The following is a 26,741-nucleotide window of genomic DNA, read 5'->3' as shown; positions in this document are numbered from 1 at the left end:
AAGTTTAAACCAAAGTTTAATTTGAAAAAGAGTAGAGGAGAAAACAATTCATATCCTCATATCAAAATATTAAAGAATCTTGGTTAAAAAGGGCATATGCCTTAACTACATAACAACCATTAACCAAAGAGTAAGGAAATTTGGTTAAAAAAAAGCATATACCTCATTGACCTAGCAACCAATTAACCAATGGAAAATCTTGAGTTTGATTCTTAACTCATCTAAATTTTGAATGTTGAGCCATAATGAAAACTTGTCAAATAAAAAAACACTATCAAAACCAACAACTATTTGACCTAGATTTTCTGTCCCATAAACTATCTTTAATTTGATATTAAAATAATTTCTTTCTTTCTTTTATAAAAAAATGAAATAATGAAACTTTAGATTGATAGACGTTAAAATAATTTCTTTCTTTCTTTCATTAAAAAAATGAAATAATGAAAAAGAAGCACTTATTGCTTCACAAAGATGAGAGATAAATAAATTCATCTTCAATGAGTTTTTATTTATTTACTTCTATATATATTTTATGGAAATTCTATAATAAAATAATACCCAACTAATTTGCCCACCCAAAAATATTAAATAAAAAGGGCTACAATTCTCCTTTTCAACATATAAAAGTCATTTTGAAAGAATTTGAAGCCCACGTCACAGAGCAAGAGCAACGAAGGTTTCAACCTTGTCCTTGTTGACGAAGGGAAACGAGTCACCGGCCTGCATTTTCGAAGAACTGACACCGGCGTTCGTTAATTCCTCCATCACTGCATCGCGGATCTGCATCTTTACCACCATTTTATCCATTTGTCTCCTTCCATTTCTGACAAAATTCAATTAAAATGAACGCCGGACCGTCTGGATTTCGTAAGTATTTTAATTTTATTTTTTTTTATCTGGGGATTAAGGGCTCGGTTCTCACAGACCGTTGGTATTTCCATTTAATTGTAGTCGCTGTCTTCGAAATTTAGCTAAACATGACACTTCGTGCAAGCTGAGCATTAATTCCGTGGTTTCAGATAGGGTACGGGAGTTTGCATTAATCAATTTGTATTTTTCTGGGATTTTAATTGTGGAATATTTTTATTTATATATATAATTCTATGTTTACAGAGAATGCTCCTGTGACGAAGGGATTGGTACTTATTTGTGGCGTAGCCTCAATTATAGCTGTCACTCAGGGCCGAGCATCCTTCTCCGGCCTTTCTTATCAGGTAGTGCCCTGTTCTACTTTTGTTTTTAATGTTCATTCAAGCTTTTGTTTTATTGGATAATACAAAGTAATAGAGCAAAATTAGTCGGCTTGACGGTAGTCTAATTTTTTTATAAGTCTAATTTTTTTATAAGTTTTCCCGTTACATTAGAATTCTTGGTTGTAAGTTAGTGATGGAGTACATTTAGGATTCTTAGTTGCCTTCCTTGGCCAAGGAGTAAGGCATGGTAAATTGTAATGTGGTTCAGTTTTTTTTGTTAGTCATGTTTCAAATCCATAACCGGCCTTATCCTTTCCCTCATTGATTTGTGCACTCTTTTGTTGTTGTATTGTGTACTCCATTGTCATGGGGATCATTAGCAAAGTTATCAAACTGTAAACTTGAAGAATGACAAGGCAAAGTAAAAATTCTGTAGTATAACTCCAGAAAACTTGGCCGTTGACTCTGGAAAATAAAAATGATACACTAAAATTAAAGTTCTTGAGTATGCTTCCTTTTAGAGTTTAATGCATCATGTATCCACCACCTATCAAGAGGTGGGGGTCGGGGCACTGCTTTGCATTTAGTGGCATGTGTTCTCTGGCCCAACTTTATGGCCATGATGGCTTTCCTTGTTCGGCTACACCTCCGAGAGGGCATGGTGATTCATGAGTGGCAAACATGTCACTTGTAGAATCAAACTTTAAGGTGGGCAATAACCAACATGGGGACTTTTACTGCATGTGAAATGACATTACGATGTCCATAAAATGCACTATTTGAACAAAAGTATATATAAATATTATGATGTCCATAAAGTACAATATTTCAACAAAAAGTTTATCTATATATATTATATTCTTCAGGTTATATGCCTAGAGAAAACCTCTGAGTACTTTTTCTCATTTTGAGAATGGTACCCAGAGTAAACTTTAGAATCTTTAGGCAGAAGATTCGTTAACAACAAGGCTTGAATCCATTTAATGATATACTTGTTAAGAGTTCAACATGTCAATTGAGAAAATTGAACTTGGGTAGGGAGGTAACAATTATTCCACTCAACCACCCTACCACCTTGTCTAAACCCAATTGACTTATATAATATATTACAAAATACTATATATTTAATCAAATCACACATCTATTGGTTGTCCATTGTAAAACACAGTGAGGAAAATGAGTGTTTTTTCTTTCTTTCTTTTACAGAAAGATGACTGGGTTTGAATTGTGAGTCAAACTCATTGAGTTAGACTGTACTGCACTTAACTTATGTGTATGAGTCCAACGCATGAGCCAGACTTCTCTACAGACGGCCTACCTCATAAATGTGTGGGATTCGTTATGAATATTAAAAGTGATTATGAAAACCGTTTCCGGCATTTAGAATGTAACCATACACCAGATATTTCTTTACTTTGGATGAATCATCTAAATGCAACAATAATTGTTTAGGAGTTGTAAAACCATCTAGGTCTAATTTGTTTCCGTGATTTGAAATGGCTTCAAGGAATTATAAATGGATGGATAAAAACAGTTATTAACTCATTTGCATTTGTATTTTACATTATTATTTTGCTAAAAGCAATGAGGTAAAACTATATCTGACTATTTTTCCAGACTGCCGTTCCAGGTTATTTTATTTTTCTTTATTTACTCCAATGCATTATAGTTAACATTCCTTTACCTTTTTTCCTGACAGGCAATTGTGAAGAAGCTTCACCTTTGGAGATTGGTCACATCTGTGTTTGTATTTTCATCAACCTCAGAGTTGATGTTTGGACTCTACCTGTTGTACTATTTTAGAGTTTTTGAGAGACAATTGGATCAAACAAATATTCAGTGAGTATTTCAATCACTCTTCAAAAGAACGGTCTATATGATAGCTAGTTTGAGTTATTGGGAAAGCAATCATTGAGCATAACAGTAGCTGCCTTTTCTTATGATGCATGTGATCAGACATTTGATTAATATTTCATCTATGCGTTTTCAGGCCCAAATAAAGTCAAGAATTGACTGTAGTGGCCATGAACTATGTGACGAAATTCTTTATGTTTGCTTTTAGTATGTGAATCCCGTGATCGTATGTGAAATATTGGATTTCTCTTGGTCCTCCACCCTGCTTTTCGTGAATGTAAATAACAGCAGGGAAATGGTTCAAGAAAGAGAGAAAGGAGATGATCCGAAGAATTAGTTAGCGGAACTAGAATTACAATTAAAATGGGTTAAAGTTTACTATAATTCCTTAGAATAAAATTGGTCCAAGTAATGGAAAATGAAGGGTTTTGAAAACATCCCGTGTTTGAATGTACATGGTGAGTCCAACTAGCTGATCATAAAAAGAAAACACTTAACTGGTCCAAAATGCAAGAGTGAGGTTTTGAAGAGCTTACTACCTTGTAGAATTGCCCCTCCCTTCAAACAGACAATTGTAATTGAATCAACAACTCTAACTAAAGTTAAGTATAATTGAAGAAATTCAAGAAATAGAATGGATGCCCTCATGGGCTTATTTGTGGAGCTACGGTGAATAATTCAGCAAACCTTAATCCAACGTGAACCTTGAAGGCTTGAACAGAAGTATCACATAAAGAGAAGTGGACCCATGAACAAGAGAACAAGAGATATGGTGCCCTTAGGCAAAAGAATCAATCACTCATAATAAATCAGATGTTACAAATGATTCATAAGGTGTGGGGTTATGGGTCCGCATAAATGCCTAGGACGATTTTAGTTGCCCAAAATAATATAAAATTATGTTGACTAGCTTAGCCATAATGTTAAGTAACAACAAGTGAAGATTACCGTCATCCCAATTCTACTTAATGTAATAATCCTTGGCCCACATTGTATTACATTTCCCCCTTCGGTCTTCTTTGCCACTTGGAACACTGTTGCACTTATTTCTTTGGATTTTTTTGATCCAAAATGGATTTACATAGGTACCATAGCAATTTATTGATTCTCTTGATGCGGACATTAGGATTTAGGACATCTTAGATGTGGTGTTCATTTTGTCAAATTTGAGTCATCGAGTTTTAATACATTTTTGAGGCCCTAAAAAATGTTTATTGGGCCTGGTGTTGGATGAGAATTGTCGTAGCCTTTCCTTATCATCCAAGCCATACATTGTTCTTTTCATTGAGATCTTTCCAATGAGCTATTGTGCACCTAAAATGGATTTTGTATGCAAAAGTTATGGCCTTGGCAAGGTAATAGTCCTAATATTCCCCAAATGGCAAGTGGCGACCATGTCAACTCACTATATTTTATCTCTGAAAGGATATCTGGTTGCCCCTCTTTATATGGGAGGTATTTTGATGAGTGGGGTGTCCGCTGTTTTGGATCCATTTGGAACTGATCTATCTAATGCTCTGAGGATGTGTAGCCGGATGTATAGATCGACACCTTCAAATCGGTCTCAATAATATTGGGTGGTCTCCCAAAGGGGGAGGTTGAGGAGAAACAGGGTGCCACCATCCTGTTGTTTGGTGCGCTCTGTAACTCTGTCTACCATTTGTTGCTCTGATTTAACAGATCAACAGGGAAGCATGAAGTAATCAGTTTGGTTATCCTAAGGCGGGGCATGCTGTGTAGAAATTGAGATCTATGGCTAGAAATCTCCTTGATGAAGAGGGCTAAGCATCTCCAATCCCAGTACTGGAAGAAAGTATAGAGGGAACCTCCCAAGTACCTATAGAGGTAATGATAATGTCCTTTGATCTCATAGTAGAGCCCAAGAGGAGGTTGACTATAAAAACAAAGAACATTTGTGATAATTGATGACATTAGACCTTACAAAGGAGACATGAATAGTCATTGCATTAAAATTAAGTTATTTTCTAAATCGCTCAGGAGGTGTGTGGACGTCAAAGATGACTTTGGAATGAGGATGCATTCACCCTTGGATAGGTCATAGTTGACTAGAGGTCCATTAGAGGGTATGCTGAGTGTTGGCTCGATCAAGATTGATTTGAGCAGGCATAGAGAAGGGGAATAGTAAAGTTGTTATAAGGCACAAATACTGGTGCATGGTATATGGACATGGGTACAGGGTTCTGTAGACTATATAGGGCACAAGCTTCATGGATGGGGTACATGTGCAAGTTAGAGGTGCATGGTATGAAGATTAAGGGGGTCTTGGAATGTATTGGGCAACCTTCTTGTACATAGTTAGAATAGTGTGCGTTTATGTGCTTTTGAATGTAATAAGTTGAACAAGTCAACCATGTGACATGTATGGTTTAGTGGAATAGGAAATGAATAGATAAGGAAAGATCAAGGATTCAAGTAGTTGGAAGGCCATTGGTCTGTCACTAGGCTTAGTATATATTTTGATGTGCCCAATGGGGTAAACGTTTTCGTCCTATGAATGCAAGCACTACTTTTGTTTCATTTCTTTGTGCCTGTTTTTGTGATCTAACGTTGCCATTCTAATAATACACTTCTTGTCTCATTGGGACTTCTTCCTTGGCATATGAATCATATCTAGAAATACTGTCAGCAAATAAACATGACCATTAAAACCATCATTTTAATAAACTTGAATGATCACTATGCTTTGCAACCATGTTTGGTGTCCCCTAATAACCTCCACATAACATGCACTCAATCTTGGTTTAGGTAGCTGTATTACTTATCTTTGGAGGTGACTCATCTCTTCAGGTCCGAAATCCATCAAACACACATCTTCATCATGCCTTCACTTCCTCATTTAGTTTGTCTCCCCTCAATTGCCATCACCAACCAGACTGGGTTTTTCCATCATCAACCACAGCAGGAGTCTTCCTTATAGAATTTTAAACTCGTGATTAGACCAAATGTTTAGTATGAATACATTGAAAGTTACGAGCTTGGAAATGACAGCGAGTCAGAGTCAACAAATAAACGATATGTGCCACACGATAAATAAATAAGAGAAAAAGATTGAAAAATCCCAACAGTGATGGCATGATAGGAAATGTCTTTAAAGCTTCTATTCAAGTCACAGTCATATGTACATATATAGATGCATTCCACTAAGACGGAGTTACGGTACATAACATACAATGATGTTGCCTACACTTGTAATGATAAGTTATTACTCGATACTGGATAGACAATGGAGGGTATAGACAGAGATACCACTACCATTCATCCAACTATTTATACCTGGTTGTCCTTGTGATTAGTTCATGTCCAGACCTGAGATGTGCAACTGTGCTATTCTTGTAACTAGAAAATGCACACTTTTAAGGAAGTGAAGTAGGCATAGTGAGCTCTTTTCAAACTTTAGGAGACTTTTATGACTGTTGAAGGCTCTGTTTTACACATGAGGTTGACACCTGTAGGGAATATTTAGATTGCTATTAAATGTGACAGTGATTACACATCCTATTCATGGTTTTGGGGGTTGCAATTACTGTTACAAGAGCAGAGAAGGGCACTGCCATCTTCAGACCAGTTTTGATGGTAATAAAGGAGCTATTTCCAGTGGAGAGAGGGCGTCTTTACTGTTTATATCATGCTGAGTGGCAGTTACATCAAGCACTTAATACTTGAGTGAGGGTGCTCAAGTGGGAGTTACAACAAACAAGTCTGAGAAGATTCCTGACCAGCGTTAAACTGGAAGTTGCACCAACTATTCTAAGGGAGGTGCATTTGTTTGTAAGGTTATATGTTATCCCAAGGATGGCACATGCATAGATTATTACGTAACAAAGGTGCTCAATAAGGAGTTACAATCATTCATCACAGGATGCTGTTATGGCAGAATGTGGGCCTGACTCCAGGGTGTTACTCATACTCTTCTAAGCTTGAGAATGGTGCTGATCCCAAATCCCAATGTGCTTGTAAAGACTATAACAGGTTTGATCATTGGAAGGAGCTTTAGCATTTTTCATCCTTCTTCCTATTTTCTCATAATTCTGTCTTTGGCATTCTGTTTTCAGCTTGGATGCTGCACATGTGATCATGATTTCAGAGGTTTGTTTATTGTAGCTTGAGACTGCTCCCACACTTCAGGTGCATCTGAATATTGTGGCTATGTTTATAGCTCACTTTGATATAGCAAACTGATTTCAAGCTTTGTTATAATATAACTGTATAAGTTATATTGACTAGACACTGATCTACATCTCTTTTTGTCAATTGAAAGACTTGAACTCTTTTGGTGGTGGATTCATGTTCATGTATTTGTGTGAAGGCTCAGTTTTCTCTATTTCTTTTCTTGTTTTCAATTTGAAATCAGGTTGTCAACTTAGCTAGTTAGTTTCAATACATTCCTCTAACTGGTTTTCTTCTTTATTCAACTCCTTACTCCCCTGTGAGGCACAAGATTTGATTGTACGATCTCTGTTCTAAGTTTTCAATTTATTCAACAGATCTTAAAAGTCAAAATCTGCTATTATAGAGCAAAAGGTCTCACTTCCCTGCATGTTTTTCATTGCAGTCTCAAACAGGACAGCGAAAACTTTTCTGGGCTTGAAGAACTTTTCCCAAGCATCCTTTCCACCCCTTCCTCAAGTGGGCATGAATCAAGCAGAAGCAAGAGAAAGAATGATTAAGCACCCACATACTTTCGAAACATTACATTTGAGGCCTCATAATTTTGGGTGATAACAAAACCTTAATCTAACTTGTAATAGTTTTGTGTCATTTTCTCTTTTAGAAACTAGATAATAGCTAGTTCAAGCTCTCTCTCAAATAATATTTTACTTGTCATCCACATTTTGGAGACTAAGTAAATTATAACAAAATATATTTTTAATACAATGATTTTCCCACTAAGGGAGTTCAACTTGGCCCAAATAACCCTTGGAAGTCCAACGCTCCACTTGCATTGACCCCAGAAAGGCAAAAGGTAGGAAATAATTGTGAAAAAATGCTCAACATTCAACTTGGATGACCCAATTACTAGCTTGCTTGGAATGCGTTCGGCCCATAAAAAACTCGACTTTGTCCTTAGAGACTTTGATTTGGTTGAATGGATGAAGACTTGACTTTACAATGGCTACTATCTTGTCTTCTTGAGATGCAACGTCCACCTTGACCTTCAAATAACTAGTTTTGACCCTCAACATTCCTCTTTTGTTGACTTTAACAACTAGTAAGAGGGAGGATCACCAATGTCCTAAGGAAACTAAATTTCAATGTTCCACCGAGTTTCTAGGACGTGGGGCCGAGGGAGCGGGGATACGTAGGAGCGGCCTATGCAAAAGCTCGCCACCAATTTTTAGGAAACGTGGGGGGACGTCGGGGTCTTAAAAACTTATAAATATAAAAATATATGATATATCATTGAAATTTTAATATTTATAATGTAACTGTCTTATCATTATATAATATATAACACTTACATCATGAAGGATAAATGATAAATCGATGAATCATATAACTGAAGTCTGAAACAAATTTAAAACGAAAAGCATGATATCATATGATCATACATCATAGATGTCAGTTTGTAATTGTATAGTGTAACTACTAACAATGTACAATGAAAATAAATGTTTAAAGTTTTAGAGTTTAAACCATATTGAAGTTCCAACTATGAATACTGAATATTGAAATAAAAGTCAAGTCTGATACATCAAGAGTCAAATTTTTATAGAGTCAAGACTCAAGTCTAATATATCATATATCAAGATTCAAAATAAACTGAAGTTTACAACTGAAGTCTGAAACAGAAAAGAAGCTATGAAAGGACAAGAGGACGACGGAGTAGAGCGATGTCATGAAAAGATGAAACAATGTGAAATGAACATTGAAAATAAAGTTTAAACCTTTCTCGGTTCATAAAAATTAGGATTTTTTGTTTCATTAAAAAAATTTGTGATTTTTGTCTAGGGAAATGACACCCCACGACCCCACATGACCCCTTTTGCCTAGGAAATGACCCCATTTGGAGGTTTCGACCTCGAAAATTGAGGAAATGCCCCATTACAAGTTTCTGTGCGTACCCTGCTTCGTACCCTGCTTTTTGGGAACATGGGGAAACGACCCCCAAACGTCCCCAAGTCCCCGGAGCGCGAGGGAGCTAGGAAATTCGACCCCTAGGTGGGGGGATGTAGAAATTTCTGTTTTCCCACCCCGATTTTCAGTTTCACCTTATTTCTCCCATGTAGTTAAATGCCCTTTCCCATAACCATACATTTAACAAGCTGAAAAAATAAATATTGCTGAAAACACAAATTCTGGAAATTTTACAGAATGCTGGAAATTGCAGAAATAAAAATTAGCAGTAATAAACAGCCTTTAAAACACATTTAAACACTGAGATTTTTGGTCTACTTGACCCTGGAAAAACCCCCTACAACTCTTGGGGAAAACCAGTTCGAGAGCTCTTCTTCATTTCTGAAAGTGCCTTTTTACAGTGTGAAATTTTCAGCGAAAATCAGCAAACAAATTTACAACTTATCTCTATTTCTGAGCCTCACAGCCCACCAGAAATTTCCAAACAGCAACACAATGCTGTACGGCCACTGTACGGACGGTACGAACGACTGTACAGACGGTACGGACGGCTGTACGGACTGTACGGACAGGCTGTATGGACGGTACAGACAGACGGTATGCACAGACTGTACGAACCTCGATTTTTGTGCAGAAAATCAGCGGCCTCGATTTCTGTGCAAAAACAAATCTGCCTTTTACTGTTTGCTCAGCAAAAATTTGCCTTTTACTGCTTGCACATTCAGCTGTAAGGATTTGCTTAAATGCTGCCTTGGTATGTGTGCCAAGCTGCTGCCTCCTTCTCCTCCTTGTCCAGAAATCTCCCTTGCTCTCTTGCTCTCTCTCTCTCAATCTGCTCATGAAAGAATGAATGATCTTTTCCTCCTTTTCCTCCCTTAACCCAACCCTAAGTGACTTTTGGGTGATCCCTAAATCCAATGGCTGAAATAGATTTAGATCAATGGCTGAGATTAAATGCTCATTTAAATCTCACTTTCTATTTTTTAATTCACCCCACTTTAATAAAGACCCACTTAGTCATTTATTTCCAAAGTCACTTTTCCTTTCTAATCTTTCATTGACTTTATAAAAGTCACTTTAAAATTAGACTTAGTAACTTTATCACTTAAAGTCACTTTTAAATTAGATTTAACTTTATAAAAATTATAAAGTTATTTTAGGAGAAAAATTAAATTCTTTTGGACACTTTTCCCTAGGCCAAAGATCAAAGCCTAAGGGAACCACCTGTCCTCCGGTACCAAATTTCAACACTCCCTCTTACTGAGGAAGGTGTTCCTCACCACACCCATCTTGTCTCTGAAGTAGACATGCTTGCCCCGTGGTAAGGCTTTGGTAAGAATATCTGCAACCTGCTCATCAGTGGAAATATACTCAAGCTTCACAGCTCCCTTCTGAACATAGTCTCTGATGAAATGATATCTGATCCCGATATGCTTTGACGTGTCATGAAATACTGGATTCTCCGTGAGTTTAATGCAACTCTGATTATCACAGTAAATCACTGAAGGTCTCAACGGCTGACCAAATAAGCCAAACAACATCTTGCGAAGCCAGATGGCCTCACAACTAGCTAGATTGGCTGCCATATACTCTGCTTCCGCTAAACTCAGTGCTACTGACTGCTGCTTCCGGCTGAACCATGACACTACTGCTGAACCCAACCCAAAACAGCACCCTGAAGTGCTCTTCCTATCAGAAGCACAACCTGCCCAATCAGAATCAGTGTATCCTGCCAATCTCACTCCATCTCCCTGCCTGTAGTCCAGACCATAATCCACTGTCCCCTGCAAGTACCGCAAAATGTGTTTTGCAGCCACCTAGTGAACCTTCCTAGGCTCACACATAAACTGACTCATCGTGTTGACTGCAAAACAGATATCTGGTCTAGTGTTGACCAAATACATCAAGGAACCAATCAGCTGCTTGTACAATGTGGGATCCACCAACTCGGAATCCGAAGCATGAAGCTTCTTCCAGTTGGTGATCATCGGTGTCGACATGGGTCTACAATCCTCCATGTGGAATCTACTAAGGATGTCCACAATATACTTCCCCTGCCCCAGGAAGAAATGCCCCTCCTCCTGCCACACCTCCAAACCCAAAAAGTAATGCATCAAGCCGATGTCCTTCATCTCAAACTCCGCCGCAAGATCTCTCTTGCAGTGCTCTATGAGTCTCTCTGCACCTGTAATGACCAAGTCATCCACATACAGCACCAGAATGAGAGGCTCCTCACCAATCACAATAAAGTAAAGGTTCGGATCTGCCTCACTCTTTGTGAAACCCATCCCCTGCAAATATGTATCTATCCTGGAGTACCAAACTCTGGGAGCTTGCTTCAGGCCATAAAGGGCCTTCTTCAGTCTGCACACATGGGACTCCTTCCCATGCACCTCAAAGCCCTGTGGCTGCTCAATGTACACCTCCTCCTGTATGAAGCCATTGAGAAATGCGGTCTTCACATCCATCTGGTGGATCTTCCAACCCATCTCTGCTGCTATCGATATAATGGAGCGTATCGAAGTATATCGAGCCACGGGAGCGAAGTTCTCCTCATAATCAACTCCCTCTACCTGGGAGAACCCTCTAGCCACAAACCTTGCTTTGAATTTCTCAATGCTGCCATCTGTAGCATGCTTTACCTTGTAAAGCCATCTGGAAGTAACCACAGATTTGCCCTCAGGCCTCGGCACCACCTCCCAAACATCATTCTTCATGATAGAAGAATACTCCTCCTGCATGGCCTCTCTCCAGACCTGCTGGCTAGCTGCCTCCTCATAGCTAGAAGGCTCAGAGTCAAGGATGCTGGTAACCATCGCCATATAACTACAAAACCTCTCAGGTGGTCTACTCTCTCTGACCGGCCTCTTCGGCTCAGCAACAGATGTGGCATCTCTCAAGGTGTCCTGAAGCCACTTGGGCTTCCTCTTCCCTGAGCATGCTTCTCCCATAGAAGAATGAAACTCCTCCTCATCACCATCAGTAGCCTGAACTCCTGACTGTCTGTCTGTTGTCCTCCTGCCTGCACCTGAACCTGTAGAAGCTGAGGTATCGTGTGAACTGTCCATCAGTGGACTCCCTAGTGAACTGCTCTGTGAACTGCTCTGCATGCTGCTCGGAGCACCACCCCTTTGGCTCGGCGAGCCACTGCTCACTGATGGACCTGACATCCTCATAGATGTACCTCCGGATCCTCCTGATCCCTGCCCACTGGATCCCTGCGACTGACTCAACTGCTGCTGAGGGTCTGGCTGATCCAGATACTCTAACTCCCGTGACCTCCTAAAGGCCCTGTCCTCCTCGAACTTCACATCCCGTCTGACAACAACTCTCCTTTGTGCAGGAATGTAAATCCGAAAGGCCTTTGAGGTCTCACTGTAGCCCACAAAGATACCCTTCTCTGTGGTGGGCTCTAGTTTGGTCCTCTTCTCCTTGGGTATATAGGAGTATGTAATGCATCCAAAGATATGAAGATGACCAATATCAGGTTTCTTCCCAGAGAAAGCCTCCTCCGGAGTCATGTGCCCCAAGGCACGATGCAGACTCCTGTTCTGCAAGTAAACAACTGTGTTGCAGGCCTCTGCCCACAAGAACAATGGCAACCCCTGATCATGTAACATGGCTTTGGCAGCCCCTATGATGGATCTGTTCTTCCTCTCTGCAAACCCGTTCTGCTGGGGGTTGTAAGGAACAGTGAACTCCTTCCTAATGCCTGCCTCCGCACAATAGTCAACAAACTCTCCAAGGGTGTACTCTCCTCCATTGTCCGACCTCAGGGACTTGATCTTCCGACCTGTCTGTGTCTCCACAAGAGCTCTAAACTCCTGAAACCGCTTGAAGACCTCACTCTTGGTCTTCAAGAAATAAATCCAGGTCCTCTTGGAGTGATCATCAATGAATAAAACATAGTACTCATATCCACTCAAGGAAACATGAGACATTCGACCGCTCACATCGGAATGAATCAAATCAAGTATCCCAGTCGCTCTGTTGTCACTGCTGGGAAAAGGGGATTTGGCAAACTTGCCCATCGCACAACCTCTGCAAGTATCAAAGTGATCAGTACTGAAATCTGGCACACCTGTAGTGATCTCCCGCAATGTCCTCAAGGCTCCATGATACATGTGTCCCATCCTGTGGTGCCAAATCTCACACAGCTCAGAACTGCTAGCTCTGCTGTCGGTACTACTACTCAATGCCAACAGGGGCTGGAATGCAAACTTGTACACCTTTGCATGGCATACACCTATCACTCTAGCTGAATCAGCTGGAGCGCCCCTGGGATACATCAACACCTGTCCTCCCCTGAACAGTACCTCATATCCTCTGTCCTCCAAAGCTGAGACAGATATGAGGTTCTTCCTCATCCCTGGCACATAAAGAACATCTGACACTTTCAAGGGAGGTTTGGACTCCCTCTGAAATGTCAGTGTCCCCACCCCGACTGCTCTAACAACTCTGTCATCACCGAGTACTACCTCTATATCAGTGCCACTCTTTGAAAGCTCTGAGAAGTACTCACGGACTCCTGTCATATGACGTGAAGCCCCACTGTCCACATACCAGATACCTGAAGATGCTCCGCTAATCGAGGGAAAAGCATGCTCCCTCTGAACCTGTGTGGCAGGTGATCCTGCATTAGAGGACTCACATGTAGTGAACGCAAACTCCCGGTCAAAACGACCTGCAAAGTCCTCAATCTCTGCTGAAGCTGCCACGTCCTGGTTCTGCCCCTTCTTCTTCTTCTTCTCCGGACACACAATTGCATAGTGTCCCATCTTCTGACAATTCCAACACTTCACCTTGGAATAGTCCTTCTGTGTGTTCCCCTGTTTACCTTTACCTTTGCCTTTGCCCCCACCACCGCTTGTGGAAGCCTGCTTCTTCCCTTTGCCTTTCTTGCCTCCTGCCACCAGTGCTACGTCCTCATCCTGCTCAACTGGCTTGGCTGCTCCAAGCTGTCCTTTCCTGATCTCTGTCTGAATGCAATCATCCCAAAACCTCTCCCATGTGGGAAGGGTCTCACGTGCACAAACCCCATCAGCAAAGTTCAACCATGAACGGGGGAGGCCATTCACTGCAATCCGCACCAACTCAGTGGGTGGAATGGCCTCTCCAATCGCTGCCAACTCATCTCTCACATTAGTAATCTTTGTGAGATATCCAGCTGCACTATCATTACCCATCTTAATGTTCTTCAGCTTCTCCTTCAGGACCATTTTTCGGTTCTCATTGGTACTCTGGTAGAGATTGGACAATGCTGTCCACATCTCATGGGCATTGCTCTTTCCTCTCACATGAGGAATGCAATGGTCTTTGATTCCGTCTAGAATCAGCCTCTTACTCTTGTTGTTCTTTTTATTATAAGCGGTCAACTGAGTAGCATCAGTAGGCACAACAACAGGGTTCTGTGTGATATGCACCATGATAGTCCAGACTTCTGCCTCCTCAAAGATACTCTGCATTCTCTCCTTCCAAACGCTGTAATTTGTATGCCCATCCAGCCTATCCTCTACCCTCAATCCCAATGACATCTTGCTGTCCTAAAACTGAAAAATAGCACTGCTGTGGTAAAGATAAAACTGCTGTTTATGAAAAATCAGCTTGCTGGAATTTTCTGAGTGAAAAATCAGCAGCTGTAATTTTTCCTTTTGCTGTCCCAAACTGCCCTTCAGCACTCAAGCTCTGATACCATGTAGAAATTTCTGTTTTCCCACCCCGGTTTTCAGTTTCACCTTATTTCTCCCATGTAGTTAAATGCCCTTTCCCATAACCATACATTTAACAAGCTGAAAAAATAAATATTGCTGAAAACACAAATTCTGGAAATTTTACAGAATGCTGGAAATTGCAGAAATAAAAATCAGCAGTAATAAACAGCCTTTAAAACACATTTAAACACTGAGATTTTTGGTCAACTTGACCCTGGAAAAACCCCCTACAACTCTTGGGGAAAACCAGTTCGAGAGCTCTTCTTCATTTCTGAAAATGCCTTTTTACAGTGTGAAATTTTCAGCAAAAATCAGCAAGCAAATTTACAACTTATCTCGATTTCTGAGCCTCACAGCCCACCAGAAATTTCCAAACAGCAACACAATGCTGTACGGCCACTGTATGGACGGTTGTACGGACGGTACGGACGACTGTACGGACAGGTTGTACGGACGGTACAGACAGACTGTACGGACCTCGATTTTTGTGCAGAAAATCAGCTGCCTCGATTTCTGTGCAAAAACAAATCTGCCTTTTACTGTTTGCTCAGCAAAAATCTGCCTTTTACTGCTTGCACATTCAGCTGTAAGGATTTGCTTAAATGCTGCCTTGGTATGTGTGCCAAGCTGCTGCCTCCTTCTCCTCCTTGTCCAGAAATCTCCCTTGCTCTCTTGCTCTCTCTCTCTCAATCTGCTCATGAAAGAATGAATGATCTTTTCCTCCTTTTCCTCCCTTAACCCAACCCTAAGTGACTTTTGGGTGATCCCTAAATCCAATGGCTGAAATAGATTTAGATCAATGGCTGAGATTAAATGCCCATTTAAATCTCACTTTCTATTTTTTTTAATTCACCCCACTTTAATAAAGACCCACTTAGTCATTTATTTCCAAAGTCACTTTTCCTTTCTAATTTTTCATTGACTTTATAAAAGTCACTTTAAAATTAGACTTAGTAACTTTATCACTTAAAGTCACTTTTAAATTAGATTTAACTTTATAAAAAATATAAAGTTACTTTAGGAGAAAAATTAAATTCTTTTGGACACTTTTCCCTAGGCCAAAGATCAAAGCCTAAGGGAACCACCTGTCCTCCGGTACCAAATTTCAACAGGGACGCGACCCCGTGGAACACTGAAAATTTGCTACTTGGGTTTTGTCAAGTTGATTCTGTAGATCACTTTTGACATATTGTATGTCTCATTCTATTAAAATCTGCCCCTATCATGCTACCTAGAAACCCCACCAACTACTGAACCATCTTTAATTGCCATTTCCTTGATGATGCCTTCACATTTTGAAAAAAATTCAACGTGGCATGCCATTTACATTTTTTGTTGAGCATTTTGAGATTAAATTGACTTTTTTCCTTTCAGGACCACATGCATTGGGTAACATGTACTACCTTGAGAAGTGTGAACATGCTGAAAAATTGTGAGAGTGCCATGTTGAGAATTGTATCATGAATATACCATAGCCAAAGAATACATACAGACTGAATGCCACAACCAAGTGGGAATGACATAGGTGCACTTGATGTGCATTGGATTAGACCCTACACTGGTGATCACCCCTATAAATAGATGGCTTCTCTAAACCATGAGTCCCAATGAGATCCGTCCAAAGCCCCCCTCATCTTATGCGGGACAAAAGGACTAGGGACTTAGCCCAAAGCGATTGGCCATGGCTGACCATAATAGGCCTAGGATACCATAATACAGGGCCTCCACATGGGCTACAAGGCTTTTGACTTGCATTCTTTGGGCTTATAATGGTGCTGCCAAAAATGAAAAGTGCATATGTGCCCCTGCTGAAATGAGGGTTAATAGGTGTTGGAAATGACAACAAGAAAATCCTGACTTAATTTTCCCTTGAATTAAATTAGGAGAAAATTGTTATTCCACATCACAAGACAACAAGAATGAGTTAACTAAGTTAATTTCACTTAGTTGGCTCAGTTAATTCAAGTTGAGGGCCTAAATTGAGTCATGTAGAGTGGTTCCTAAATTTTAGGAGCCTAGGTTGAGTTTAATTTGAGTTGTAATAGTTTAATTCAGTTAAACTGAGTTAATGTTAGTTAAACTAGTTCCAACTGTTGGAGGAACTAGTAGGAGGTCTAGTAGTGGGGTGCAACTTCATGTGTTCAACCAGTTAATTGATAAATCAACCATAATTAACTCATGCATGCATGAAATTCAAGTTACCCAGTTGAGATTGGAGTTCAAGGGCAATGTACTATCAATTGTATAATTTTTCGAGTTGTACAGGTGGTGCATGCAGTTAGAGAAGGGCCTATAGGGATTGCACAATTCAGGATGGGGATTTCCCTAATTAATAGGGGGCTAATTCCTTGAGAAACAACGCAAGGAAATAAGATCTTGGCAAGCAACAGAATTGGCTAAGTATTGGCCAGAGTTAGCTTGTGAGATAATGAGATAGATTATACTTTTGCAGAGATTGTTCAGGTTGAACAAGCATTGTATTTCTTCTCTATTTTTCTGATCTAATGCAATATACAAATAGGAAGGGGTTTTGAGCAACAAGCTTTCCCCTTAGATAAATCTCTAAGCATATGTGATTGAATCTTGTCTCATGTTTATGTTGTGATTTCTTGATCGATAATTTGTTCCTTCTGATGAGTAGAGTAGATTCAAGTCTTTTGTTTTAACATATTACATAAGTAGTTTGAATCTACAAGGAATTTCTACATGGTATTAGAGCAAGAATCACAATAGAAGAGAAGAATTCAAGTTTGTCTTTGCAGGTAAATCGAATTTGCAGTATCATTCTTTAGAGCCAGCAAGATGTCATTCTATGGATTGAGACTCGAGTATGCCCTTGAGGGTAGCTCGAATTATATTGCTTGGAAGGACATGATGGAGGCAGTATTGGAAGATAATGGGTTGAAGGAATTCATAGACAATGATATTCCTAAGCCTCCAACAACTAATGCTCAAGATCTGGCAGAGTGGAAGAAATGTGTGGCAAAGGTGAGGAGGATCATACTAGAAGGAGTTCGAGATCATATTGTCTCGAATCTCCACGGGAAGGATACCCCATATGCAATGTGGCAAGCCTTGATAGACTTGTTTCAGAACAACAGTGACCACAGGAAGCTGGCACTGAAGGACAAGCTTCGGAAGATCAAGATGGAGAAGGGAGACACAATACCACAGTACCTGAGCAGGTTCACCCAATGTTGGGATGAACTTGGGAGTGTTGGTATTACAGTTGTTGAAGATGATCTGGTAAGCCTAGCACTTTTAGGCCTTCCTAAGAGCTGGCACAACTACCAGGATTTGGTAAATGGGAGGGAGAAGCTACCAAATTGGGAGCGATTGTGGTCCGACTTGGTGCAAGAAGAGATAAGGCGGAACACCAGAGATGGAACCTCATCCAAGCATGATGATGAGGAGAACTGTGCCTTGGTTGGAAAGGCAAAGAAAGGGAAAGGGAAGAAATCCAAATCCAAAGGAGATTTTGGTTAGGCAGGCAAGAAGAAAGACTTGTCGAAGATTAAATGTTTTCACTGTCATGAGCTGGGACACTATGCCACGAAGTGTTCGCACAAGAAGGTCGACAAGAATCCCTCAGGAGGAGCGGCAGGTGAAGCTCTAACTTCACAATTCGAGTTGGATTTCACACTCATTGCATGCATGGTGACATCAGTGATGGGTAGTGTGTGGTATCTGGATAGTGGAGCCTCATTCCATATGACGGGCAACAAAGAATTTTTCAGTGACTTGGAGGAGAAGGACCTCTAGATGCACATTGAGATGGGAGATGATGGAAGGTATAATGCGACCGGTATCGGTACAGTTACTTTTCAGAGGGAGTCTGGTTCTCCTCTCACATTAAAAGATGTCATGTATGTTCTGGGTCTTAAGAAGAATTTAGTTTCAGTTGCTATGTTGGAAGACTGTGGCTATGATGTGATATTTAGCAAAGGAAAGGCTTTCCTTAGACATATCGCCATGGGACAAGTGAAGCAGATCGGGTTCGGGTGAAGAACCTCTATAAATTGGATGTAGAAGACTGTGTTGCTTTGAGCACGAAAGCAGAGAAGGTGTAGAGCTGAGACATCGATGAATTATGGCATAGGAGACTTGGCCATTTGCACCATGGAGCTTTGAAGATCATGTAGTGGATTTCTACAAGACTTCCCAAGGGTGCACTAAAGCAGCAAGATACATGCAAAGGGTGTACATTGGGGAAGTACACCAAAGCCACCTTTCATGATAAGGACAATAGAGCGCAAGCAATCCTTGAAAGAGTTCACTCAGATGTGTGTGGACCTTTCTTGACAGCCTCCACGACCAAGCACAAGTATTATGTTATATTTCTAGATGATTTCTCACGTAAGTGCCTGATTTTATTCATGCAGAAGAAAGACCAGACATTCTCTAAATTTTGTGAATTTAAAGCACTTGTTGAGAAAGACACTGGCAGGAAAGTGAAGGCTCTCTAGAGTGATAACAGTGGTGAATATGTGTCGAATGAGTTCAAGAACTTCTATGCATCAGAAGGCATTCAACGAGAGTTAATAGCACCCCATAACCCACAACAGAATGGGGTGGTTGAGAGGAAGAACAAAAGTATTGTGGGAGTTGCATAGACGATGTTGCATGATCAGGGCCTATCGTTGCACTTGTGGGCTGAAACATGCAACAAAACTGTATATGTGCATAACAGGAGTCCTCATCGGATTCTTGGGATGAGTACACTAGAAGAAGCTTTTTCAGGGAAGAAACCAGATGTGTCACACTTCAGGATCTTTGGTTCATCAATTTATTATCATGTTTCCAAGGATGCAAGGAAAAAGCTAGAGTTGACAACTGAGTTGGGCATATTTGTGGGGTACATTGATACACCTCACAACTATCAGGTGTACCTGCCATCTCACAGGATGATAGTTGTTCGTAGAGATGTGAAGTTCGATGAAGAGAAGGCCATGAGATGTTCCCTTGAGAGGGAGCTTCAGTTGCATGCAGATGAGGAGCTTTTGGCTCCAAAGGAAGAACCTCGGGATGATGTGGAGCAGCCACAAGCAGAGGAGCAGAGAGTGGAAGCACCCACTCATGCAGAGACATCTAGAGATGGAAGGAATTGCACCAAGGAAGATGACAAATTATTGCATGATGCTAGAGAGAATGTGGGAGCACCCACATCACAGTGCAGGCAGAGGAGGTCACCAGATCGGTACACTGGGTACATGGCTCTGATGAGTGAGCTAGTTGAGACAAAACCATCCTCATTTGAGGAAGCAATGTAGAAGCCAGTATGGGTTGATGCCATGGTAGAGGAATATGATTCCATAGTCAAAAACAGTGTTTGGGAAGTTGTCCCAAGACCAGAGAACAAGTCAGTGGTAGGTTCGAGGTGGATCTACAAGGTGAAGCAAGCAGCAGATGGAAGCATCGAGAAACACAAGGCCAAATTTGTGGCCAAGGGGTTCTCTCAGGTGGAGGGAATTGACTATGAGGAGACCTTTTCTCCAGTTGCAAGGTACTCTTCAATCAAATCAATTCTAGCTCTTACAATGCAGATGGGATGGAAGATACATCAGATGGATGTGAAGACAACATTCCTCAATGGAGTGATTGAGGAGGAGGTGTACATTGAGCAACCGGAAGGATTTGAGACCTTCGACAGAGAGTCACATGTGTGCAGACTCAAGCGAGCACTGTATGGATTGAAACAAGCACCCCGTGCTTGGTACACTAGGATCGACAACTATTTCACCAGGTTGGGCTTCACCAAAAGTGAAGCAGATGCAAACCTTTACCATATTGTGGTTGAAGGTAAATTATTGATTATAGTATTATATGTCGATGATTTAATTTTAACTGGTGATGAGAAGCTAATTAAGTCTTGCAAAGAGGATCTTGCAAGAGAATTCGAGATGAAGGACATGGGACTCATGCATTATTTCCTCGGTTTGGAAGTATGGCAAGGAGATGGGGAACTGTTTGTCTCTCAGGGCAAGTATGCCAACGAGATATTGAAGAAGTTCCACATGGAGAGTAGCAAACCCATGGACACTCCTCTAGCAGGCAGTTGGAGGAAAGAGGATGCCACTTCAAGTGAGGAGGTGGAGGCCACTATTTATAGGCAGCTTGTGGGTTCACTTATGTATTTGGTGAACACATGACCAAACATGTGTTATGCAGTTAACCAACTTAGTCAAGCAATGGTTAAGCCAACCAAACTGTATTGGAAGGCAGCCAAACATGTGTTGAGATACCTCAGAGGCACCACTCAGTTTGGTCTTTGGTACAGGTGGACAAAGGGAGTGAAGCTGCAAGGCTTCACAGATGCAGATTGGGCGGGTAGTCCATCAGACAGGAAGAGCACATCAAGAGGCATCTTCAGTATTGGGTCAACAACAGTTTCTTGGTACAACAGGAAGCAGAGATTAGTTGCACTCAGTTCAGCAGAAGCAGAGTACATGGCTGTTAGTCAAGCAGCTTGTGAAGCTATCTGGATGAGGAAGATTCTTGTTGGGTTATTTGGTCAAATGATGGATCCCACTGTGATTTACTGTGACAACCAAAGTTGTATCAAACTCTTTGAAAATCTAGTTTTTCATGATCGATCCAAGCATATCAACATCCTGTATTATGATCTATGAGATTGTGTGCAGATTAGAATCATGTTGTTGGAGTACATTCCTACAGAGGAACATGATGCAAATATTTTGATAAAGGCATTGTCAAGATGCAAATTTGAGTTCCATAGAGGCAGGATCAGGGTAGCATATAATCCCTTTCTTGTTGAGAGAGAGTGTTGAAAATGGCAACAAGAAAATCCTGATTTAATTTTCCATTGAATTAAATTAGGAGAAAATTGTAATTCCACATCGCAAGGCAACAAGAATGAGTTTACTATTTTAATTTCACGTAGTTGGCTCAGTTAATTCGAGTTGAGGGCCTAACTTGAGTCATGTATAGTGGTTCCTAAATTTAAGGAGCCTAGGTTGAGTTTAATTTGAGTTGTAATAGTTTAATTCAGTTAATGTCAATTAAACTAGTTCCAATTGTTGGAGGAACTAGTAGGAGGTCTAACAGTGGGGTGCAACTTCATGTGTTCAACCAGTTAATTGCTAAATCAACCATAATTAACTCATGCATGCATGAAATTCAAGTTACCCAGTTAAGATTGGAGTTCAAGGGCAAAGTACCATCAGTTGTATAGTTTTCCGAGTTGTACAAGTGGTGCATGTAGTTAGAGAAGGGCCTATAGGGATTACACAATTTAGGATGGGGATTTCCCTAATTAATAGGGGGCTAATTCCTTGAGAAATAGTGCAAGGAAATAGGAGCTTGGCAGGCAACAAAATTGGCTAAGTATTGGCCAAAGTCAGCTTGTGAGGCAGTGAGATAGATTATACTTGTGCAAAGATTGTTCAGGTTGAACAAGCATTGTATTTCTTCTCTATTTTTCTGATCTAATGCAATATATAGATAGGAAGGGGTTTTGAGCAGCAAGCTTTCCCCTTAGATAAATCTCTGAGCATATGTGATTGAATCTTGTCTCATGTTTATGTTGTGATTTCTCGATCGATTAATTTTTTTCACTGATGAGTAGAGTAGATTCAAGTCTTTTGTTTTAGCATATTACATAAATAGTTTGAATCTACAAGGAATTTCTACAATAGGACCTATTTTTAGCAGGTGGATATTTTAGGCATAGTAGTTAAAAATGGAACTGGTGACCAGACCGGTCCACCTATCAAATCAGGTTTCAAACTCGAACTGGTCAAACTGGGACTGGTCAGATCTCAATGAATCGATCTTTAAAAAAATACATTTATTTTTAATGAGAAAAACTATTTTTAAGATTTAAAACCATGATTCCAAACCAATAGAGACAAAATATGCAAAGTTTGCTCATTTATATACCATATAAAAGTGAATATTATCAAAATGGCACCGAGTGCAATACATATCAACAACAAAATACACAATCAATGAGGCTCTAAATGGCCTCTAGAGTCCAAAAAAATGCTACAAGCTATGGGGCCATTGGCCTACTACAAGTCTACATATCAGTGATCAACATGATCACTGCTCATCATGATCAAACTCATCACCACTACTAGACATGGGATCATCAACATGAGCTATATAAACATCATCTGGCTCAGAGTCTGAGGACTCCTCAAACTCCTCTGCAACCTTAGTAGTAGTAGTAGCAACAACAAAACTAGACATCAAAACTACAAATCATTGATCAACATGATCACTCATAAAACTCATCATTGATTCAACACCATTAGAAATGGGATCATCAACAAGAGCTACATAAACATCATCTAGCTCAAAGTCTTTAGACTTGGATTGCTCAACCTTATAATATGGTAGAAATTGAAAAAGTTTAACATGCCTAACCAATGATTTTGGTTTGAGTGAAGGGTTCATCTCCTCAACCTTATAATATGGTAGAAAAAGCTTAGCATGCCTCACCAATTGTTTTCCTTTTAGTGAAGGGTGCTTTTTTGTTATAGCCATGGTAGAGGAGTCCAACTATCAATACCACCAACATCAACAAAGTTCAACAATCCATGACACCGACATCAAAGTACTTAAAGGGATTCATGCCCTTGATCAAATGCCAATCTCATATACTCACGCATGATGGAATCAAATGGAAACATTGCAATCCTCCAAATCTTGAAATCTTGAAAACTATTAAGTTTGCTGGATTTTGAGTGAGATCTAAAATTTTAGTTTCTCCATATGAAATCCAATGAGGTCGAAGCCACTCTCAAACATCCTGAGTCATTTCATGGTAATGTTAAAAATTTAAGTAAAAGGATGAAAATGAAAGATAAAGGAAATGCCACTTTTACTTTAAGAATTTAACGTTACTACTGATTGCTAGCATTGCTAGGGTTGAGATGTGTAAGGCAAATGAGAGGGGAAGCATGCTTTTAAAGGTTTGGAGGGGCTGTTTTTGGAGGGAAACAACCCCTACTTCGCCTCAAAACCGCTTCAAAAAGCACAAAATCGCCTTTTGTGGGGTTCGTGGTTAGACTGACAATAAACCGAGCTTGTGTGGTCTTCTTCTTCGCTTGAGTGAGAGGCCTAATAGGCACTCCTTTTTTAGGCCAACCAATGAACTTTTATGACTGTAATAGGAGGGCTGTTATGACAGCAGAGAGAGCCTCCTTTTTCTTCGCATGTGTGACTGTAATAGGCCCTAAGATAGCCCTATTAACTTCGATTTTCTTCCTTCCTTCTTCGCTGCACTAGAGGTTCCTTCTTCGTCCTTTTTCGTACCCTATACTTGTCCTTTTCCTTCGCTGATTTCAGAGGTGAATTGCGTTGCTTTGGAGGGGTGGAATGACCCTTATATAGAGGTTTGCTCCTCCTTTAGGCCTCCTTGAGGCCGACTTGATGACTTGAGGTCAACTTGACTTCTATGCTTCGGATTGCTTCCTTTTGTGATGTCGTTGCATGGAGGAGGCTTGTGACTTGGCTTGGAGGTATTTCTTGGACTCTCATACATAAATATACATGGTGTAACATGCCCTTAAGGGTCTTCAACATTTCTTTTGACTCTTTGACTTCCCTATAACACTTTGACATGTGCTAGACCTATGCAATGAGCAAGAAACTCATTGATATAAATAACAAAAATAATATTTCTTTTCTTTTACAAATACAAAGATCAAAATTACATTTATGAAGACCGAACCTAGTTACACTTCAACATTGTGCACTACTATTTTTACCAAAGTGAAGAGTGCCCACCTTTTGGGCTTGTCTTTGTTGACTTGTGAGAAGTTTTTGCTATTTTGGTGAGGAGGTGCAGCACATGAATCAAAGGGTATTGTTTCTATAAGATTGCCTTGATTAGGCATGACACTCTTATATACCACTAGAGTGCATGCCATGAGGAATTACTTACGGCCAATGTAGGTACTTTTGCAGAAGTTCCTTAATGACATGCTATTTTCATCAAGAGGAGAGCGCATGGTTCAAGGATAAGGTTTCTTGGGTGCTTCCTTATTTGAAACTTTCTATTTTCTCCTAGGGTTAAAGTGCATCCTTTAGTGGAGGCTATTTATGGTGCTGGAGCTTTTGTTGGTGGATTTTCCCTCTTATTCTTACTATTTTTATTAGAGTTTGAAGTGTTATTGATATCATTATTTTACATAAGTCACAAAGTAATCAATGAACGAATTGAATTGATTTACAATGAGTAGTGAAGCTCAATAAATAGTACAACTGTATTTACAGAAACAATAAGTTTCTACTAAGAAAGTAGAAACAACAAGTTTCTAACAAGAAATTGCTAATTACAATCATAGATGAATAGTAAACACTAAAATAACATTATTCTAATACCCTCCCTTAATGCTCAATCTATTTACAACACCTATAGACCCTCTGAATTTTACAAACTTATCAGGACCAAGAGGCTTGGTGAAGATGTCTGCTGGCTGCTCCGTTGTGGGAACATATAGCAACTGAATGGATCCGTCTTCAACAAGCTGGCGAATGTAGTGACAATGAGTTTCCACATGCTTTGTTTGTTCATGGAAGACTGGATTCTTGGCGAGTTTGAGCACTCCCTGATTATCACAGAACAAGGGAGTAGGACTTGCCTGGGAAACATGCATGTCCGCAAGCATACGTTGAAGCCAAACTGCCTCACAAGATGCCTTAACTGCTCCTTGGTATTCTGCTTCTGTCGAGGAGAGAGCCATTGTCTGCTGCTTCTTACTAACCCATGTGACAGCGCCGGATCCCAGACTATACACATACCCAGCTGTAGATTTACGATCATCAACCGAACTAGCCCAGTCTGAATTTGTGTAACCACTGAGTGTAGGATCTGAACTCGGAGTGTATAGAAGTCCATAATCAGGGGTGCCACGCACATAACGCAGCACACGCTTCGCTGCTATCCAATGATCAGCCTTAGGAGCTGACATGAAGCGTGAAATGTAGCTCACTGCAGAACTGATATCAGGTCTAGTGGCAGTAAGGTAGATGAGGCTGCCCACTAATTCCTTGAATAAAGTTTCATCCAAAAGTGGTGAGGATGACTGAGTTGAAAGTTTGAGCCCTGGTTCCATAGGAGTTGTGGCAGGTTTGCAATCCTGCATTCTGAACCTGTCCACAAGATTTCTGGCATACTTGGACTGAGTGTAACCACTGAGTGTAGGATCTGAACTCGGAGTGTATAGAAGTCCATAATCAGGGGTGCCACGCACATAACGCAGCACACGCTTCGCTGCTATCCAATGATCAACCTTAGGAGCTGACATGAAGCGTGAAATGTAGCTCACTGCAGAACTGATATCAGGTCTAGTGGCAGTAAGGTAGATGAGGCTGCCCACTAATTCCTTGAATAAAGTTTCATCCACAAGTGGTGAGGATGATTGAGTTGAAAGTTTGAGCCCTGGTTCCATAGGAGTTGTGGCAGGTTTGCAATCCTGCATTCTGAACCTGTCCACAAGATTTCTGGCATACTTGGACTGAGAGAGAAAGATGTTGTGCTCAGTCTGCCAGACTTCAACCCCCAAACAGTGATGAAGAAGTCCCAAATCTGTCATATCAAAAGTGCTGCACAAATCCTGTTTGATCCCATGGATCAAATGTGCTGAACTGCCAGTAATGATAAGATCATCCACATAGACAACCATAAACAAAATATCATCACCAGTATATTTGATATACAAGTTTGCATCAGATGGACTCCGCTGAAAACCATGATCTGTTAGGTACTTACCAATTTTCATGTACCAAGCCCTAGGGGCTTGTTTCAGACCATAGAGTGCTTTGACTAATCTACAAACTTTCTGTTCTTGACCGACAACCTTGAATCCTGGAGGCTACGTCATGTAGACTTCTTGTAAGTCACCATTCAGAAAAGCAC

General features: G+C 40.4%; 1 pseudogene across 1 annotated transcript in view; it reads left to right on the top strand.

Moving 5' to 3' along the window:
* The first annotated feature begins 616 nt into the window (after nt 1-616).
* The window catches only part of LOC149162372 (rhomboid-like protein 20), a 75,929-nt pseudogene continuing 49,804 nt past the window's right edge, over nt 617-26,741 (top strand). Inside the window, exons 1-3 of the transcript XR_016261926.1 lie at nt 617-867; nt 1,114-1,214; nt 2,893-3,032. The product of XR_016261926.1 is annotated as a rhomboid-like protein 20 (transcript). The remainder of the gene's footprint in view (nt 868-1,113; nt 1,215-2,892; nt 3,033-26,741) is intronic.

Source organism: Pinus tabuliformis, chromosome 5_2 (assembly GCF_031772625.1).
Source record: "Pinus tabuliformis cultivar Carrire ecotype Pingquan chromosome 5_2, CPIR1, whole genome shotgun sequence".
Classification (NCBI taxonomy): Eukaryota; Viridiplantae; Streptophyta; class Pinopsida; order Pinales; family Pinaceae; genus Pinus; species Pinus tabuliformis.
The sequence above is the reverse complement of the archived record's forward strand: the minus strand, read 5'-3'. Positions and strand labels throughout refer to the sequence as shown.